Genomic DNA, 19,690 nt, shown 5'->3' on the forward strand with positions numbered 1-19,690 from the left:
AAGGACGCGCTTCGTGTATTTTTTTTTTTTTGTGAGATTTATAAATTTATTTATTAACATTACATCGTTACAAGCTAACACCTTTACAACATAAAACACGAACAGAGTTGTAATTGTAAGCACTTCCTTCCGCAATCCGACGTGCCAGCAGAGCGACTGCCGAATTAGCGGGCGCGCCGCCGTGTGTGTGAGACGCGCAGCTTCTCGTTGCACCTCCTGTCATCCGCTTGGCGCGTGCAGCCTTCGACACTCGCGGAAGACGCATCTTGTCCCTGGTGTCCAGCGCAGGAGGGTTGGCGCGCGGCCGACCGGCGTATGGCCTGTGCGGGGTGTGGCAGAGTGTTGTTGGAGGGCGCCACTGCTGGCGATGTGAGCTTCCCCGCCTCGCCTCAGACGAGGTGTTTGCGTAATTTGCAGTGCATTCGCACCATTCCTGTCCCTGTCCCCGTCCCGACTTGTCCCGACTTTGCTCGGCTGCCGCTCGCTGCCGCTCGGGTCGTGGCCCATATAACAGCGCAAGCACAAGAACCGTCTGCAGGAGATGACGAGACGAGACGAGACGACTAAGGAATATATTTATAATTACATATCGAAGTAGGAATTGTACACCGCTACACAACAACAGGCGCTGACGTATTTCAGAACACATCTGCCGATTCGTACTGTTTTGTCGTTTTCAAAGACTTCCTGGCGAACTTGGTTAGCACATTCTCCCTCAAACTGAGATATTTACTGCAATTTCGCACCTTATGGTCATTACAGTAGATTAAAATGCTTAAGCAAGAATCTTTGTCCCAACAGAACGGTGGTATGGAAAGAGGGCGGTATAAAAAAAAAAGATAAATGAAAGGGAGCCAACAGCACGTGGTGTTCCCAGGTGGTCACCCATCCAAGTACTAACCACGCCCGATGTTGCTTAACTTCGGTGATCGGACGAGAACCGGCGTACTCAAGATGGTATGGCCGTTGGCGCCCATATAATGTAGGCGCATGGCAGAATTCGCATTCGGTTCTTATCCCAACACACACAAAATCATACTTTTCGGTCGAAAGCAGCCGCATTTTTTTTTATTGACAATTCGTCACGTTAGCGCGAACGCAATCCTGAGTTCCAAAACTTATGAGCCGGAAGGACGCGCTTCGTGTATTTTTTTTTTTTTGTGAGATTTATAAATTTATTTATTAACATTACATCGTTACAAGCTAACACCTTTACAACATAAAACACGAACAGAGTTGTAATTGTAAGCACTTCCTTCCGCAATCCGACGTGCCAGCAGAGCGACTGCCGAATTAGCGGGCGCGCCGCCGTGTGTGTGAGACGCGCAGCTTCTCGTTGCACCTCCTGTCATCCGCTTGGCGCGTGCAGCCTTCGACACTCGCGGAAGACGCATCTTGTCCCTGGTGTCCAGCGCAGGAGGGTTGGCGCGCGGCCGACCGGCGTATGGCCTGTGCGGGGTGTGGCAGAGTGTTGTTGGAGGGCGCCACTGCTGGCGATGTGAGCTTCCTCGCCTCGCCTCAGACGAGGTGTTTGCGTAATTTGCAGTGCATTCGCACCATTCCTGTCCCTGTCCCCGTCCCGACTTGTCCCGACTTTGCTCGGCTGCCGCTCGCTGCCGCTCGGGTCGTGGCCCATATAACAGCGCAAGCACAAGAAACGTCTGCAGGAGATGACGAGACGAGACGAGACGACTAAGGAATATATTTATAATTACATATCGAAGTAGGAATTGTACACCGCTACACAACAACAGGCGCTGACGTATTTCAGAACACATCTGCCGATTCGTACTGTTTTGTCGTTTTCAAAGACTTCCTGGCGAACTTGGTTAGCACATTCTCCCTCAAACTGAGATATTTACTGCAATTTCGCACCTTATGGTCAATACAGTAGATTAAAATGCTTAAGCAAGAATCTTTGTCCCAACAGAACGGTGGTATGGAAAGAGGGCGGTATAAAAAAAAAAGGTAAATGAAAGGGAGCCAACAGCACGTGGTGTTCCCAGGTGGTCACCCATCCAAGTACTAACCACGCCCGATGTTGCTTAACTTCGGTGATCGGACGAGAACCGGTGTACTCAAGATGGTATGGCCGTTGGCGCCCATATAATGTAGGCGCATGGCAGAATTCGCATTCGGTTCTTATCCCAACACACACAAAATCATACTTTTCGGTCGAAAGCAGCCGCATTTTTTTTTATTGACAATTCGTCACGTTAGCGCGAACGCAATCCTGAGTTCCAAAACTTATGAGCCGGAAGGACGCGCTTCGTGTATTTTTTTTTTTTTGTGAGATTTATAAATTTATTTATTAACATTACATCGTTACAAGCTAACACCTTTACAACATAAAACACGAACAGAGTTGTAATTGTAAGCACTTCCTTCCGCAATCCGACGTGCCAGCAGAGCGACTGCCGAATTAGCGGGCGCGCCGCCGTGTGTGTGAGACGCGCAGCTTCTCGTTGCACCTCCTGTCATCCGCTTGGCGCGTGCAGCCTTCGACACTCGCGGAAGACGCATCTTGTCCCTGGTGTCCAGCGCAGGAGGGTTGGCGCGCGGCCGACCGGCGTATGGCCTGTGCGGGGTGTGGCAGAGTGTTGTTGGAGGGCGCCACTGCTGGCGATGTGAGCTTCCCCGCCTCGCCTCACACGAGGTGTTTGCGTAATTTGCAGTGCATTCGCACCATTCCTGTCCCTGTCCCCGTCCCGACTTGTCCCGACTTTGCTCGGCTGCCGCTCGCTGCCGCTCGGGTCGTGGCCCATATAACAGCGCAAGCACAAGAACCGTCTGCAGGAGATGACGAGACGAGACGAGACGACTAAGGAATATATTTATAATTACATATCGAAGTAGGAATTGTACACCGCTACACAACAACAGGCGCTGACGTATTTCAGAACACATCTGCCGATTCGTACTGTTTTGTCGTTTTCAAAGACTTCCTGGCGAACTTGGTTAGCACATTCTCCCTCAAACTGAGATATTTACTGCAATTTCGCACCTTATGGTCATTACAGTAGATTAAAATGCTTAAGCAAGAATCTTTGTCCCAACAGAACGGTGGTATGGAAAGAGGGCGGTATAAAAAAAAAAGATAAATGAAAGGGAGCCAACAGCACGTGGTGTTCCCAGGTGGTCACCCATCCAAGTACTAACCACGCCCGATGTTGCTTAACTTCGGTGATCGGACGAGAACCGGTGTACTCAAGATGGTATGGCCGTTGGCGCCCATATAATGTAGGCGCATGGCAGAATTCGCATTCGGTTCTTATCCCAACACACACAAAATCATACTTTTCGGTCGAAAGCAGCCGCATTTTTTTTTATTGACAATTCGTCACGTTAGCGCGAACGCAATCCTGAGTTCCAAAACTTATGAGCCGGAAGGACGCGCTTCGTGTATTTTTTTTTTTTTGTGAGATTTATAAATTTATTTATTAACATTACATCGTTACAAGCTAACACCTTTACAACATAAAACACGAACAGAGTTGTAATTGTAAGCACTTCCTTCCGCAATCCGACGTGCCAGCAGAGCGACTGCCGAATTAGCGGGCGCGCCGCCGTGTGTGTGAGACGCGCAGCTTCTCGTTGCACCTCCTGTCATCCGCTTGGCGCGTGCAGCCTTCGACACTCGCGGAAGACGCATCTTGTCCCTGGTGTCCAGCGCAGGAGGGTTGGCGCGCGGCCGACCGGCGTATGGCCTGTGCGGGGTGTGGCAGAGTGTTGTTGGAGGGCGCCACTGCTGGCGATGTGAGCTTCCTCGCCTCGCCTCAGACGAGGTGTTTGCGTAATTTGCAGTGCATTCGCACCATTCCTGTCCCTGTCCCCGTCCCGACTTGTCCCGACTTTGCTCGGCTGCCGCTCGCTGCCGCTCGGGTCGTGGCCCATATAACAGCGCAAGCACAAGAAACGTCTGCAGGAGATGACGAGACGAGACGAGACGACTAAGGAATATATTTATAATTACATATCGAAGTAGGAATTGTACACCGCTACACAACAACAGGCGCTGACGTATTTCAGAACACATCTGCCGATTCGTACTGTTTTGTCGTTTTCAAAGACTTCCTGGCGAACTTGGTTAGCACATTCTCCCTCAAACTGAGATATTTACTGCAATTTCGCACCTTATGGTCAATACAGTAGATTAAAATGCTTAAGCAAGAATCTTTGTCCCAACAGAACGGTGGTATGGAAAGAGGGCGGTATAAAAAAAAAAGGTAAATGAAAGGGAGCCAACAGCACGTGGTGTTCCCAGGTGGTCACCCATCCAAGTACTAACCACGCCCGATGTTGCTTAACTTCGGTGATCGGACGAGAACCGGTGTACTCAAGATGGTATGGCCGTTGGCGCCCATATAATGTAGGCGCATGGCAGAATTCGCATTCGGTTCTTATCCCAACACACACAAAATCATACTTTTCGGTCGAAAGCAGCCGCATTTTTTTTTATTGACAATTCGTCACGTTAGCGCGAACGCAATCCTGAGTTCCAAAACTTATGAGCCGGAAGGACGCGCTTCGTGTATTTTTTTTTTTTTGTGAGATTTATAAATTTATTTATTAACATTACATCGTTACAAGCTAACACCTTTACAACATAAAACACGAACAGAGTTGTAATTGTAAGCACTTCCTTCCGCAATCCGACGTGCCAGCAGAGCGACTGCCGAATTAGCGGGCGCGCCGCCGTGTGTGTGAGACGCGCAGCTTCTCGTTGCACCTCCTGTCATCCGCTTGGCGCGTGCAGCCTTCGACACTCGCGGAAGACGCATCTTGTCCCTGGTGTCCAGCGCAGGAGGGTTGGCGCGCGGCCGACCGGCGTATGGCCTGTGCGGGGTGTGGCAGAGTGTTGTTGGAGGGCGCCACTGCTGGCGATGTGAGCTTCCCCGCCTCGCCTCAGACGAGGTGTTTGCGTAATTTGCAGTGCATTCGCACCATTCCTGTCCCTGTCCCCGTCCCGACTTGTCCCGACTTTGCTCGGCTGCCGCTCGCTGCCGCTCGGGTCGTGGCCCATATAACAGCGCAAGCACAAGAAACGTCTGCAGGAGATGACGAGACGAGACGAGACGACTAAGGAATATATTGATAATTACATATCGAAGTAGGAATTGTACACCGCTACACAACAACAGGCGCTGACGTATTTCAGAACACATCTGCCGATTCGTACTGTTTTGTCGTTTTCAAAGACTTCCTGGCGAACTTGGTTAGCACATTCTCCCTCAAACTGAGATATTTACTGCAATTTCGCACCTTATGGTCATTACAGTAGATTAAAATGCTTAAGCAAGAATCTTTGTCCCAACAGAACGGTGGTATGGAAAGAGGGCGGTATAAAAAAAAAAGGTAAATGAAAGGGAGCCAACAGCACGTGGTGTTCCCAGGTGGTCACCCATCCAAGTACTAACCACGCCCGATGTTGCTTAACTTCGGTGATCGGACGAGAACCGGTGTACTCAAGATGGTATGGCCGTTGGCGCCCATATAATGTAGGCGCATGGCAGAATTCGCATTCGGTTCTTATCCCAACACACACAAAATCATACTTTTCGGTCGAAAGCAGCCGCATTTTTTTTTTATTGACAATTCGTCACGTTAGCGCGAACGCAATCCTGAGTTCCAAAACTTATGAGCCGGAAGGACGCGCTTCGTGTATTTTTTTTTTTGTGAGATTTATAAATTTATTTATTAACATTACATCGTTACAAGCTAACACCTTTACAACATAAAACACGAACAGAGTTGTAATTGTAAGCACTTCCTTCCGCAATCCGACGTGCCAGCAGAGCGACTGCCGAATTAGCGGGCGCGCCGCCGTGTGTGTGAGACGCGCAGCTTCTCGTTGCACCTCCTGTCATCCGCTTGGCGCGTGCAGCCTTCGACACTCGCGGAAGACGCATCTTGTCCCTGGTGTCCAGCGCAGGAGGGTTGGCGCGCGGCCGACCGGCGTATGGCCTGTGCGGGGTGTGGCAGAGTGTTGTTGGAGGGCGCCACTGCTGGCGATGTGAGCTTCCCCGCCTCGCCTCAGACGAGGTGTTTGCGTAATTTGCAGTGCATTCGCACCATTCCTGTCCCTGTCCCCGTCCCGACTTGTCCCGACTTTGCTCGGCTGCCGCTCGCTGCCGCTCGGGTCGTGGCCCATATAACAGCGCAAGCACAAGAAACGTCTGCAGGAGATGACGAGACGAGACGAGACGACTAAGGAATATATTTATAATTACATATCGAAGTAGGAATTGTACACCGCTACACAACAACAGGCGCTGACGTATTTCAGAACACATCTGCCGATTCGTACTGTTTTGTCGTTTTCAAAGACTTCCTGGCGAACTTGGTTAGCACATTCTCCCTCAAACTGAGATATTTACTGCAATTTCGCACCTTATGGTCATTACAGTAGATTAAAATGCTTAAGCAAGAATCTTTGTCCCAACAGAACGGTGGTATGGAAAGAGGGCGGTATAAAAAAAAAAGGTAAATGAAAGGGAGCCAACAGCACGTGGTGTTCCCAGGTGGTCACCCATCCAAGTACTAACCACGCCCGATGTTGCTTAACTTCGGTGATCGGACGAGAACCGGTGTACTCAAGATGGTATGGCCGTTGGCGCCCATATAATGTAGGCGCATGGCAGAATTCGCATTCGGTTCTTATCCCAACACACACAAAATCATACTTTTCGGTCGAAAGCAGCCGCATTTTTTTTTTATTGACAATTCGTCACGTTAGCGCGAACGCAATCCTGAGTTCCAAAACTTATGAGCCGGAAGGACGCGCTTCGTGTATTTTTTTTTTTGTGAGATTTATAAATTTATTTATTAACATTACATCGTTACAAGCTAACACCTTTACAACATAAAACACGAACAGAGTTGTAATTGTAAGCACTTCCTTCCGCAATCCGACGTGCCAGCAGAGCGACTGCCGAATTAGCGGGCGCGCCGCCGTGTGTGTGAGACGCGCAGCTTCTCGTTGCACCTCCTGTCATCCGCTTGGCGCGTGCAGCCTTCGACACTCGCGGAAGACGCATCTTGTCCCTGGTGTCCAGCGCAGGAGGGTTGGCGCGCGGCCGACCGGCGTATGGCCTGTGCGGGGTGTGGCAGAGTGTTGTTGGAGGGCGCCACTGCTGGCGATGTGAGCTTCCCCGCCTCGCCTCAGACGAGGTGTTTGCGTAATTTGCAGTGCATTCGCACCATTCCTGTCCCTGTCCCCGTCCCGACTTGTCCCGACTTTGCTCGGCTGCCGCTCGCTGCCGCTCGGGTCGTGGCCCATATAACAGCGCAAGCACAAGAAACGTCTGCAGGAGATGACGAGACGAGACGAGACGACTAAGGAATATATTGATAATTACATATCGAAGTAGGAATTGTACACCGCTACACAACAACAGGCGCTGACGTATTTCAGAACACATCTGCCGATTCGTACTGTTTTGTCGTTTTCAAAGACTTCCTGGCGAACTTGGTTAGCACATTCTCCCTCAAACTGAGATATTTACTGCAATTTCGCACCTTATGGTCATTACAGTAGATTAAAATGCTTAAGCAAGAATCTTTGTCCCAACAGAACAGTGGTATGGAAAGAGGGCGGTATAAAAAAAAAAGGTAAATGAAAGGGAGCCAACAGCACGTGGTGTTCCCAGGTGGTCACCCATCCAAGTACTAACCACGCCCGATGTTGCTTAACTTCGGTGATCGGACGAGAACCGGTGTACTCAAGATGGTATGGCCGTTGGCGCCCATATAATGTAGGCGCATGGCAGAATTCGCATTCGGTTCTTATCCCAACACACACAAAATCATACTTTTCGGTCGAAAGCAGCCGCATTTTTTTTTATTGACAATTCGTCACGTTAGCGCGAACGCAATCCTGAGTTCCAAAACTTATGAGCCGGAAGGACGCGCTTCGTGTATTTTTTTTTTTTTGTGAGATTTATAAATTTATTTATTAACATTACATCGTTACAAGCTAACACCTTTACAACATAAAACACGAACAGAGTTGTAATTGTAAGCACTTCCTTCCGCAATCCGACGTGCCAGCAGAGCGACTGCCGAATTAGCGGGCGCGCCGCCGTGTGTGTGAGACGCGCAGCTTCTCGTTGCACCTCCTGTCATCCGCTTGGCGCGTGCAGCCTTCGACACTCGCGGAAGACGCATCTTGTCCCTGGTGTCCAGCGCAGGAGGGTTGGCGCGCGGCCGACCGGCGTATGGCCTGTGCGGGGTGTGGCAGAGTGTTGTTGGAGGGCGCCACTGCTGGCGATGTGAGCTTCCCCGCCTCGCCTCACACGAGGTGTTTGCGTAATTTGCAGTGCATTCGCACCATTCCTGTCCCTGTCCCCGTCCCGACTTGTCCCGACTTTGCTCGGCTGCCGCTCGCTGCCGCTCGGGTCGTGGCCCATATAACAGCGCAAGCACAAGAAACGTCTGCAGGAGATGACGAGACGAGACGAGACGACTAAGGAATATATTGATAATTACATATCGAAGTAGGAATTGTACACCGCTACACAACAACAGGCGCTGACGTATTTCAGAACACATCTGCCGATTCGTACTGTTTTGTCGTTTTCAAAGACTTCCTGGCGAACTTGGTTAGCACATTCTCCCTCAAACTGAGATATTTACTGCAATTTCGCACCTTATGGTCATTACAGTAGATTAAAATGCTTAAGCAAGAATCTTTGTCCCAACAGAACAGTGGTATGGAAAGAGGGCGGTATAAAAAAAAAAGGTAAATGAAAGGGAGCCAACAGCACGTGGTGTTCCCAGGTGGTCACCCATCCAAGTACTAACCACGCCCGATGTTGCTTAACTTCGGTGATCGGACGAGAACCGGTGTACTCAAGATGGTATGGCCGTTGGCGCCCATATAATGTAGGCGCATGGCAGAATTCGCATTCGGTTCTTATCCCAACACACACAAAATCATACTTTTCGGTCGAAAGCAGCCGCATTTTTTTTTTATTGACAATTCGTCACGTTAGCGCGAACGCAATCCTGAGTTCCAAAACTTATGAGCCGGAAGGACGCGCTTCGTGTATTTTTTTTTTTTTGTGAGATTTATAAATTTATTTATTAACATTACATCGTTACAAGCTAACACCTTTACAACATAAAACACGAACAGAGTTGTAATTGTAAGCACTTCCTTCCGCAATCCGACGTGCCAGCAGAGCGACTGCCGAATTAGCGGGCGCGCCGCCGTGTGTGTGAGACGCGCAGCTTCTCGTTGCACCTCCTGTCATCCGCTTGGCGCGTGCAGCCTTCGACACTCGCGGAAGACGCATCTTGTCCCTGGTGTCCAGCGCAGGAGGGTTGGCGCGCGGCCGACCGGCGTATGGCCTGTGCGGGGTGTGGCAGAGTGTTGTTGGAGGGCGCCACTGCTGGCGATGTGAGCTTCCCCGCCTCGCCTCAGACGAGGTGTTTGCGTAATTTGCAGTGCATTCGCACCATTCCTGTCCCTGTCCCCGTCCCGACTTGTCCCGACTTTGCTCGGCTGCCGCTCGCTGCCGCTCGGGTCGTGGCCCATATAACAGCGCAAGCACAAGAACCGTCTGCAGGAGATGACGAGACGAGACGAGACGACTAAGGAATATATTTATAATTACATATCGAAGTAGGAATTGTACACCGCTACACAACAACAGGCGCTGACGTATTTCAGAACACATCTGCCGATTCGTACTGTTTTGTCGTTTTCAAAGACTTCCTGGCGAACTTGGTTAGCACATTCTCCCTCAAACTGAGATATTTACTGCAATTTCGCACCTTATGGTCATTACAGTAGATTAAAATGCTTAAGCAAGAATCTTTGTCCCAACAGAACGGTGGTATGGAAAGAGGGCGGTATAAAAAAAAAAGATAAATGAAAGGGAGCCAACAGCACGTGGTGTTCCCAGGTGGTCACCCATCCAAGTACTAACCACGCCCGATGTTGCTTAACTTCGGTGATCGGACGAGAACCGGTGTACTCAAGATGGTATGGCCGTTGGCGCCCATATAATGTAGGCGCATGGCAGAATTCGCATTCGGTTCTTATCCCAACACACACAAAATCATACTTTTCGGTCGAAAGCAGCCGCATTTTTTTTTATTGACAATTCGTCACGTTAGCGCGAACGCAATCCTGAGTTCCAAAACTTATGAGCCGGAAGGACGCGCTTCGTGTATTTTTTTTTTTTTGTGAGATTTATAAATTTATTTATTAACATTACATCGTTACAAGCTAACACCTTTACAACATAAAACACGAACAGAGTTGTAATTGTAAGCACTTCCTTCCGCAATCCGACGTGCCAGCAGAGCGACTGCCGAATTAGCGGGCGCGCCGCCGTGTGTGTGAGACGCGCAGCTTCTCGTTGCACCTCCTGTCATCCGCTTGGCGCGTGCAGCCTTCGACACTCGCGGAAGACGCATCTTGTCCCTGGTGTCCAGCGCAGGAGGGTTGGCGCGCGGCCGACCGGCGTATGGCCTGTGCGGGGTGTGGCAGAGTGTTGTTGGAGGGCGCCACTGCTGGCGATGTGAGCTTCCTCGCCTCGCCTCAGACGAGGTGTTTGCGTAATTTGCAGTGCATTCGCACCATTCCTGTCCCTGTCCCCGTCCCGACTTGTCCCGACTTTGCTCGGCTGCCGCTCGCTGCCGCTCGGGTCGTGGCCCATATAACAGCGCAAGCACAAGAAACGTCTGCAGGAGATGACGAGACGAGACGAGACGACTAAGGAATATATTTATAATTACATATCGAAGTAGGAATTGTACACCGCTACACAACAACAGGCGCTGACGTATTTCAGAACACATCTGCCGATTCGTACTGTTTTGTCGTTTTCAAAGACTTCCTGGCGAACTTGGTTAGCACATTCTCCCTCAAACTGAGATATTTACTGCAATTTCGCACCTTATGGTCAATACAGTAGATTAAAATGCTTAAGCAAGAATCTTTGTCCCAACAGAACGGTGGTATGGAAAGAGGGCGGTATAAAAAAAAAAGGTAAATGAAAGGGAGCCAACAGCACGTGGTGTTCCCAGGTGGTCACCCATCCAAGTACTAACCACGCCCGATGTTGCTTAACTTCGGTGATCGGACGAGAACCGGTGTACTCAAGATGGTATGGCCGTTGGCGCCCATATAATGTAGGCGCATGGCAGAATTCGCATTCGGTTCTTATCCCAACACACACAAAATCATACTTTTCGGTCGAAAGCAGCCGCATTTTTTTTTATTGACAATTCGTCACGTTAGCGCGAACGCAATCCTGAGTTCCAAAACTTATGAGCCGGAAGGACGCGCTTCGTGTATTTTTTTTTTTTTGTGAGATTTATAAATTTATTTATTAACATTACATCGTTACAAGCTAACACCTTTACAACATAAAACACGAACAGAGTTGTAATTGTAAGCACTTCCTTCCGCAATCCGACGTGCCAGCAGAGCGACTGCCGAATTAGCGGGCGCGCCGCCGTGTGTGTGAGACGCGCAGCTTCTCGTTGCACCTCCTGTCATCCGCTTGGCGCGTGCAGCCTTCGACACTCGCGGAAGACGCATCTTGTCCCTGGTGTCCAGCGCAGGAGGGTTGGCGCGCGGCCGACCGGCGTATGGCCTGTGCGGGGTGTGGCAGAGTGTTGTTGGAGGGCGCCACTGCTGGCGATGTGAGCTTCCCCGCCTCGCCTCACACGAGGTGTTTGCGTAATTTGCAGTGCATTCGCACCATTCCTGTCCCTGTCCCCGTCCCGACTTGTCCCGACTTTGCTCGGCTGCCGCTCGCTGCCGCTCGGGTCGTGGCCCATATAACAGCGCAAGCACAAGAACCGTCTGCAGGAGATGACGAGACGAGACGAGACGACTAAGGAATATATTTATAATTACATATCGAAGTAGGAATTGTACACCGCTACACAACAACAGGCGCTGACGTATTTCAGAACACATCTGCCGATTCGTACTGTTTTGTCGTTTTCAAAGACTTCCTGGCGAACTTGGTTAGCACATTCTCCCTCAAACTGAGATATTTACTGCAATTTCGCACCTTATGGTCATTACAGTAGATTAAAATGCTTAAGCAAGAATCTTTGTCCCAACAGAACGGTGGTATGGAAAGAGGGCGGTATAAAAAAAAAAGATAAATGAAAGGGAGCCAACAGCACGTGGTGTTCCCAGGTGGTCACCCATCCAAGTACTAACCACGCCCGATGTTGCTTAACTTCGGTGATCGGACGAGAACCGGTGTACTCAAGATGGTATGGCCGTTGGCGCCCATATAATGTAGGCGCATGGCAGAATTCGCATTCGGTTCTTATCCCAACACACACAAAATCATACTTTTCGGTCGAAAGCAGCCGCATTTTTTTTTATTGACAATTCGTCACGTTAGCGCGAACGCAATCCTGAGTTCCAAAACTTATGAGCCGGAAGGACGCGCTTCGTGTATTTTTTTTTTTTTGTGAGATTTATAAATTTATTTATTAACATTACATCGTTACAAGCTAACACCTTTACAACATAAAACACGAACAGAGTTGTAATTGTAAGCACTTCCTTCCGCAATCCGACGTGCCAGCAGAGCGACTGCCGAATTAGCGGGCGCGCCGCCGTGTGTGTGAGACGCGCAGCTTCTCGTTGCACCTCCTGTCATCCGCTTGGCGCGTGCAGCCTTCGACACTCGCGGAAGACGCATCTTGTCCCTGGTGTCCAGCGCAGGAGGGTTGGCGCGCGGCCGACCGGCGTATGGCCTGTGCGGGGTGTGGCAGAGTGTTGTTGGAGGGCGCCACTGCTGGCGATGTGAGCTTCCTCGCCTCGCCTCAGACGAGGTGTTTGCGTAATTTGCAGTGCATTCGCACCATTCCTGTCCCTGTCCCCGTCCCGACTTGTCCCGACTTTGCTCGGCTGCCGCTCGCTGCCGCTCGGGTCGTGGCCCATATAACAGCGCAAGCACAAGAAACGTCTGCAGGAGATGACGAGACGAGACGAGACGACTAAGGAATATATTTATAATTACATATCGAAGTAGGAATTGTACACCGCTACACAACAACAGGCGCTGACGTATTTCAGAACACATCTGCCGATTCGTACTGTTTTGTCGTTTTCAAAGACTTCCTGGCGAACTTGGTTAGCACATTCTCCCTCAAACTGAGATATTTACTGCAATTTCGCACCTTATGGTCAATACAGTAGATTAAAATGCTTAAGCAAGAATCTTTGTCCCAACAGAACGGTGGTATGGAAAGAGGGCGGTATAAAAAAAAAAGGTAAATGAAAGGGAGCCAACAGCACGTGGTGTTCCCAGGTGGTCACCCATCCAAGTACTAACCACGCCCGATGTTGCTTAACTTCGGTGATCGGACGAGAACCGGTGTACTCAAGATGGTATGGCCGTTGGCGCCCATATAATGTAGGCGCATGGCAGAATTCGCATTCGGTTCTTATCCCAACACACACAAAATCATACTTTTCGGTCGAAAGCAGCCGCATTTTTTTTTATTGACAATTCGTCACGTTAGCGCGAACGCAATCCTGAGTTCCAAAACTTATGAGCCGGAAGGACGCGCTTCGTGTATTTTTTTTTTTTTGTGAGATTTATAAATTTATTTATTAACATTACATCGTTACAAGCTAACACCTTTACAACATAAAACACGAACAGAGTTGTAATTGTAAGCACTTCCTTCCGCAATCCGACGTGCCAGCAGAGCGACTGCCGAATTAGCGGGCGCGCCGCCGTGTGTGTGAGACGCGCAGCTTCTCGTTGCACCTCCTGTCATCCGCTTGGCGCGTGCAGCCTTCGACACTCGCGGAAGACGCATCTTGTCCCTGGTGTCCAGCGCAGGAGGGTTGGCGCGCGGCCGACCGGCGTATGGCCTGTGCGGGGTGTGGCAGAGTGTTGTTGGAGGGCGCCACTGCTGGCGATGTGAGCTTCCCCGCCTCGCCTCAGACGAGGTGTTTGCGTAATTTGCAGTGCATTCGCACCATTCCTGTCCCTGTCCCCGTCCCGACTTGTCCCGACTTTGCTCGGCTGCCGCTCGCTGCCGCTCGGGTCGTGGCCCATATAACAGCGCAAGCACAAGAAACGTCTGCAGGAGATGACGAGACGAGACGAGACGACTAAGGAATATATTGATAATTACATATCGAAGTAGGAATTGTACACCGCTACACAACAACAGGCGCTGACGTATTTCAGAACACATCTGCCGATTCGTACTGTTTTGTCGTTTTCAAAGACTTCCTGGCGAACTTGGTTAGCACATTCTCCCTCAAACTGAGATATTTACTGCAATTTCGCACCTTATGGTCATTACAGTAGATTAAAATGCTTAAGCAAGAATCTTTGTCCCAACAGAACGGTGGTATGGAAAGAGGGCGGTATAAAAAAAAAAGGTAAATGAAAGGGAGCCAACAGCACGTGGTGTTCCCAGGTGGTCACCCATCCAAGTACTAACCACGCCCGATGTTGCTTAACTTCGGTGATCGGACGAGAACCGGTGTACTCAAGATGGTATGGCCGTTGGCGCCTATATAATGTAGGCGCATGGCAGAATTCGCATTCGGTTCTTATCCCAACACACACAAAATCATACTTTTCGGTCGAAAGCAGCCGCATTTTTTTTTTATTGACAATTCGTCACGTTAGCGCGAACGCAATCCTGAGTTCCAAAACTTATGAGCCGGAAGGACGCGCTTCGTGTATTTTTTTTTTTTTTGTGAGATTTATAAATTTATTTATTAACATTACATCGTTACAAGCTAACACCTTTACAACATAAAACACGAACAGAGTTGTAATTGTAAGCACTTCCTTCCGCAATCCGACGTGCCAGCAGAGCGACTGCCGAATTAGCGGGCGCGCCGCCGTGTGTGTGAGACGCGCAGCTTCTCGTTGCACCTCCTGTCATCCGCTTGGCGCGTGCAGCCTTCGACACTCGCGGAAGACGCATCTTGTCCCTGGTGTCCAGCGCAGGAGGGTTGGCGCGCGGCCGACCGGCGTATGGCCTGTGCGGGGTGTGGCAGAGTGTTGTTGGAGGGCGCCACTGCTGGCGATGTGAGCTTCCCCGCCTCGCCTCAGACGAGGTGTTTGCGTAATTTGCAGTGCATTCGCACCATTCCTGTCCCTGTCCCCGTCCCGACTTGTCCCGACTTTGCTCGGCTGCCGCTCGCTGCCGCTCGGGTCGTGGCCCATATAACAGCGCAAGCACAAGAAACGTCTGCAGGAGATGACGAGACGAGACGAGACGACTAAGGAATATATTGATAATTACATATCGAAGTAGGAATTGTACACCGCTACACAACAACAGGCGCTGACGTATTTCAGAACACATCTGCCGATTCGTACTGTTTTGTCGTTTTCAAAGACTTCCTGGCGAACTTGGTTAGCACATTCTCCCTCAAACTGAGATATTTACTGCAATTTCGCACCTTATGGTCATTACAGTAGATTAAAATGCTTAAGCAAGAATCTTTGTCCCAACAGAACGGTGGTATGGAAAGAGGGCGGTATAAAAAAAAAAGGTAAATGAAAGGGAGCCAACAGCACGTGGTGTTCCCAGGTGGTCACCCATCCAAGTACTAACCACGCCCGATGTTGCTTAACTTCGGTGATCGGACGAGAACCGGTGTACTCAAGATGGTATGGCCGTTGGCGCCCATATAATGTAGGCGCATGGCAGAATTCGCATTCGGTTCTTATCCCAACACACACAAAATCATACTTTTCGGTCGAAAGCAGCCGCATTTTTTTTTTATTGACAATTCGTCACGTTAGCGCGAACGCAATCCTGAGTTCCAAAACTTATGAGCCGGAAGGACGCGCTTCGTGTATTTTTTTTTTTTTGTGAGATTTATAAATTTATTTATTAACATTACATCGTTACAAGCTAACACCTTTACAACATAAAACACGAACAGAGTTGTAATTGTAAGCACTTCCTTCCGCAATCCGACGTGCCAGCAGAGCGACTGCCGAATTAGCGGGCGCGCCGCCGTGTGTGTGAGACGCGCAGCTTCTCGTTGCACCTCCTGTCATCCGCTTGGCGCGTGCAGCCTTCGACACTCGCGGAAGACGCATCTTGTCCCTGGTGTCCAGCGCAGGAGGGTTGGCGCGCGGCCGACCGGCGTATGGCCTGTGCGGGGTGTGGCAGAGTGTTGTTGGAGGGCGCCACTGCTGGCGATGTGAGCTTCCCCGCCTCGCCTCAGACGAGGTGTTTGCGTAATTTGCAGTGCATTCGCACCATTCCTGTCCCTGTCCCCGTCCCGACTTGTCCCGACTTTGCTCGGCTGCCGCTCGCTGCCGCTCGGGTCGTGGCCCATATAACAGCGCAAGCACAAGAAACGTCTGCAGGAGATGACGAGACGAGACGAGACGACTAAGGAATATATTGATAATTACATATCGAAGTAGGAATTGTACACCGCTACACAACAACAGGCGCTGACGTATTTCAGAACACATCTGCCGATTCGTACTGTTTTGTCGTTTTCAAAGACTTCCTGGCGAACTTGGTTAGCACATTCTCCCTCAAACTGAGATATTTACTGCAATTTCGCACCTTATGGTCATTACAGTAGATTAAAATGCTTAAGCAAGAATCTTTGTCCCAACAGAACGGTGGTATGGAAAGAGGGCGGTATAAAAAAAAAAGGTAAATGAAAGGGAGCCAACAGCACGTGGTGTTCCCAGGTGGTCACCCATCCAAGTACTAACCACGCCCGATGTTGCTTAACTTCGGTGATCGGACGAGAACCGGTGTACTCAAGATGGTATGGCCGTTGGCGCCCATATAATGTAGGCGCATGGCAGAATTCGCATTCGGTTCTTATCCCAACACACACAAAATCATACTTTTCGGTCGAAAGCAGCCGCATTTTTTTTTTATTGACAATTCGTCACGTTAGCGCGAACGCAATCCTGAGTTCCAAAACTTATGAGCCGGAAGGACGCGCTTCGTGTATTTTTTTTTTTTTGTGAGATTTATAAATTTATTTATTAACATTACATCGTTACAAGCTAACACCTTTACAACATAAAACACGAACAGAGTTGTAATTGTAAGCACTTCCTTCCGCAATCCGACGTGCCAGCAGAGCGACTGCCGAATTAGCGGGCGCGCCGCCGTGTGTGTGAGACGCGCAGCTTCTCGTTGCACCTCCTGTCATCCGCTTGGCGCGTGCAGCCTTCGACACTCGCGGAAGACGCATCTTGTCCCTGGTGTCCAGCGCAGGAGGGTTGGCGCGCGGCCGACCGGCGTATGGCCTGTGCGGGGTGTGGCAGAGTGTTGTTGGAGGGCGCCACTGCTGGCGATGTGAGCTTCCCCGCCTCGCCTCAGACGAGGTGTTTGCGTAATTTGCAGTGCATTCGCACCATTCCTGTCCCTGTCCCCGTCCCGACTTGTCCCGACTTTGCTCGGCTGCCGCTCGCTGCCGCTCGGGTCGTGGCCCATATAACAGCGCAAGCACAAGAAACGTCTGCAGGAGATGACGAGACGAGACGAGACGACTAAGGAATATATTGATAATTACATATCGAAGTAGGAATTGTACACCGCTACACAACAACAGGCGCTGACGTATTTCAGAACACATCTGCCGATTCGTACTGTTTTGTCGTTTTCAAAGACTTCCTGGCGAACTTGGTTAGCACATTCTCCCTCAAACTGAGATATTTACTGCAATTTCGCACCTTATGGTCATTACAGTAGATTAAAATGCTTAAGCAAGAATCTTTGTCCCAACAGAACGGTGGTATGGAAAGAGGGCGGTATAAAAAAAAAAGGTAAATGAAAGGGAGCCAACAGCACGTGGTGTTCCCAGGTGGTCACCCATCCAAGTACTAACCACGCCCGATGTTGCTTAACTTCGGTGATCGGACGAGAACCGGTGTACTCAAGATGGTATGGCCGTTGGCGCCCATATAATGTAGGCGCATGGCAGAATTCGCATTCGGTTCTTATCCCAACACACACAAAATCATACTTTTCGGTCGAAAGCAGCCGCATTTTTTTTTTATTGACAATTCGTCACGTTAGCGCGAACGCAATCCTGAGTTCCAAAACTTATGAGCCGGAAGGACGCGCTTCGTGTATTTTTTTTTTTTTTTGTGAGATTTATAAATTTATTTATTAACATTACATCGTTACAAGCTAACACCTTTACAACATAAAACACGAACAGAGTTGTAATTGTAAGCACTTCCTTCCGCAATCCGACGTGCCAGCAGAGCGACTGCCGAATTAGCGGGCGCGCCGCCGTGTGTGTGAGACGCGCAGCTTCTCGTTGCACCTCCTGTCATCCGCTTGGCGCGTGCAGCCTTCGACACTCGCGGAAGACGCATCTTGTCCCTGGTGTCCAGCGCAGGAGGGTTGGCGCGCGGCCGACCGGCGTATGGCCTGTGCGGGGTGTGGCAGAGTGTTGTTGGAGGGCGCCACTGCTGGCGATGTGAGCTTCCTCGCCTCGCCTCAGACGAGGTGTTTGCGTAATTTGCAGTGCATTCGCACCATTCCTGTCCCTGTCCCCGTCCCGACTTGTCCCGACTTTGCTCGGCTGCCGCTCGCTGCCGCTCGGGTCGTGGCCCATATAACAGCGCAAGCACAAGAAACGTCTGCAGGAGATGACGAGACGAGACGAGACGACTAAGGAATATATTGATAATTACATATCGAAGTAGGAATTGTACACCGCTACACAACAACAGGCGCTGACGTATTTCAGAACACATCTGCCGATTCGTACTGTTTTGTCGTTTTCAAAGACTTCCTGGCGAACTTGGTTAGCACATTCTCCCTCAAACTGAGATATTTACTGCAATTTCGCACCTTATGGTCATTACAGTAGATTAAAATGCTTAAGCAAGAATCTTTGTCCCAACAGAACGGTGGTATGGAAAGAGGGCGGTATAAAAAAAAAAGGTAAATGAAAGGGAGCCAACAGCACGTGGTGTTCCCAGGTGGTCACCCATCCAAGTACTAACCACGCCCGATGTTGCTTAACTTCGGTGATCGGACGAGAACCGGTGTACTCAAGATGGTATGGCCGTTGGCGCCCATATAATGTAGGCGCATGGCAGAATTCGCATTCGGTTCTTATCCCAACACACACAAAATCATACTTTTCGGTCGAAAGCAGCCGCATTTTTTTTTTATTGACAATTCGTCACGTTAGCGCGAACGCAATCCTGAGTTCCAAAACTTATGAGCCGGAAGGACGCGCTTCGTGTATTTTTTTTTTTTTGTGAGATTTATAAATTTATTTATTAACATTACATCGTTACAAGCTAACACCTTTACAACATAAAACACGAACAGAGTTGTAATTGTAAGCACTTCCTTCCGCAATCCGACGTGCCAGCAGAGCGACTGCCGAGTTAGCGGGCGCGCCGCCGTGTGTGTGAGACGCGCAGCTTCTCGTTGCACCTCCTGTCATCCGCTTGGCGCGTGCAGCCTTCGACACTCGCGGAAGACGCATCTTGTCCCTGGTGTCCAGCGCAGGAGGGTTGGCGCGCGGCCGACCGGCGTATGGCCTGTGCGGGGTGTGGCAGAGTGTTGTTGGAGGGCGCCACTGCTGGCGATGTGAGCTTCCCCGCCTCGCCTCAGACGAGGTGTTTGCGTAATTTGCAGTGCATTCGCACCATTCCTGTCCCTGTCCCCGTCCCGACTTGTCCCGACTTTGCTCGGCTGCCGCTCGCTGCCG

At 50.1% G+C, this 19,690-nt stretch overlaps 17 non-coding genes across 17 annotated transcripts; all 17 read right to left on the minus strand.

Moving 5' to 3' along the window:
- Nucleotides 1-852: 852 nt before the first annotated feature.
- On the minus strand, nucleotides 853-971 carry LOC124554248. Its single transcript, XR_006968327.1, has one exon. It is a non-coding gene; the product is annotated as a 5S ribosomal RNA (ribosomal RNA).
- A 1,010-nt stretch (nucleotides 972-1,981) lies between these two features.
- On the minus strand, nucleotides 1,982-2,100 carry LOC124554222. The gene has a single exon (XR_006968301.1). It is a non-coding gene; the product is annotated as a 5S ribosomal RNA (ribosomal RNA).
- Nucleotides 2,101-3,110: 1,010 nt separating this feature from the next.
- LOC124554224 lies at nucleotides 3,111-3,229 on the minus strand. The gene has a single exon (XR_006968303.1). It is a non-coding gene; the product is annotated as a 5S ribosomal RNA (ribosomal RNA).
- A 1,010-nt stretch (nucleotides 3,230-4,239) lies between these two features.
- Nucleotides 4,240-4,358, minus strand: LOC124554225. Its single transcript, XR_006968304.1, has one exon. It is a non-coding gene; the product is annotated as a 5S ribosomal RNA (ribosomal RNA).
- A 1,010-nt stretch (nucleotides 4,359-5,368) lies between these two features.
- LOC124554226 lies at nucleotides 5,369-5,487 on the minus strand. Its single transcript, XR_006968305.1, has one exon. It is a non-coding gene; the product is annotated as a 5S ribosomal RNA (ribosomal RNA).
- A 1,009-nt stretch (nucleotides 5,488-6,496) lies between these two features.
- LOC124554227 lies at nucleotides 6,497-6,615 on the minus strand. Its single transcript, XR_006968306.1, has one exon. It is a non-coding gene; the product is annotated as a 5S ribosomal RNA (ribosomal RNA).
- A 1,009-nt stretch (nucleotides 6,616-7,624) lies between these two features.
- On the minus strand, nucleotides 7,625-7,743 carry LOC124554228. The gene has a single exon (XR_006968307.1). It is a non-coding gene; the product is annotated as a 5S ribosomal RNA (ribosomal RNA).
- Nucleotides 7,744-8,753: 1,010 nt separating this feature from the next.
- Nucleotides 8,754-8,872, minus strand: LOC124554229. The gene has a single exon (XR_006968308.1). It is a non-coding gene; the product is annotated as a 5S ribosomal RNA (ribosomal RNA).
- Nucleotides 8,873-9,883: 1,011 nt separating this feature from the next.
- On the minus strand, nucleotides 9,884-10,002 carry LOC124554231. The gene has a single exon (XR_006968309.1). It is a non-coding gene; the product is annotated as a 5S ribosomal RNA (ribosomal RNA).
- Nucleotides 10,003-11,012: 1,010 nt separating this feature from the next.
- LOC124554232 lies at nucleotides 11,013-11,131 on the minus strand. Its single transcript, XR_006968310.1, has one exon. It is a non-coding gene; the product is annotated as a 5S ribosomal RNA (ribosomal RNA).
- A 1,010-nt stretch (nucleotides 11,132-12,141) lies between these two features.
- On the minus strand, nucleotides 12,142-12,260 carry LOC124554233. The gene has a single exon (XR_006968311.1). It is a non-coding gene; the product is annotated as a 5S ribosomal RNA (ribosomal RNA).
- Nucleotides 12,261-13,270: 1,010 nt separating this feature from the next.
- Nucleotides 13,271-13,389, minus strand: LOC124554234. Its single transcript, XR_006968312.1, has one exon. It is a non-coding gene; the product is annotated as a 5S ribosomal RNA (ribosomal RNA).
- Nucleotides 13,390-14,399: 1,010 nt separating this feature from the next.
- On the minus strand, nucleotides 14,400-14,518 carry LOC124554236. The gene has a single exon (XR_006968315.1). It is a non-coding gene; the product is annotated as a 5S ribosomal RNA (ribosomal RNA).
- Nucleotides 14,519-15,530: 1,012 nt separating this feature from the next.
- Nucleotides 15,531-15,649, minus strand: LOC124554237. The gene has a single exon (XR_006968316.1). It is a non-coding gene; the product is annotated as a 5S ribosomal RNA (ribosomal RNA).
- A 1,011-nt stretch (nucleotides 15,650-16,660) lies between these two features.
- Nucleotides 16,661-16,779, minus strand: LOC124554238. The gene has a single exon (XR_006968317.1). It is a non-coding gene; the product is annotated as a 5S ribosomal RNA (ribosomal RNA).
- A 1,011-nt stretch (nucleotides 16,780-17,790) lies between these two features.
- LOC124554239 lies at nucleotides 17,791-17,909 on the minus strand. Its single transcript, XR_006968318.1, has one exon. It is a non-coding gene; the product is annotated as a 5S ribosomal RNA (ribosomal RNA).
- Nucleotides 17,910-18,922: 1,013 nt separating this feature from the next.
- Nucleotides 18,923-19,041, minus strand: LOC124554240. The gene has a single exon (XR_006968319.1). It is a non-coding gene; the product is annotated as a 5S ribosomal RNA (ribosomal RNA).
- Nucleotides 19,042-19,690: the final 649 nt, after the last annotated feature.

This window comes from Schistocerca americana, chromosome 11 (genome assembly GCF_021461395.2).
Source record: "Schistocerca americana isolate TAMUIC-IGC-003095 chromosome 11, iqSchAmer2.1, whole genome shotgun sequence".
Taxonomy (NCBI): Eukaryota; Metazoa; Arthropoda; class Insecta; order Orthoptera; family Acrididae; genus Schistocerca; species Schistocerca americana.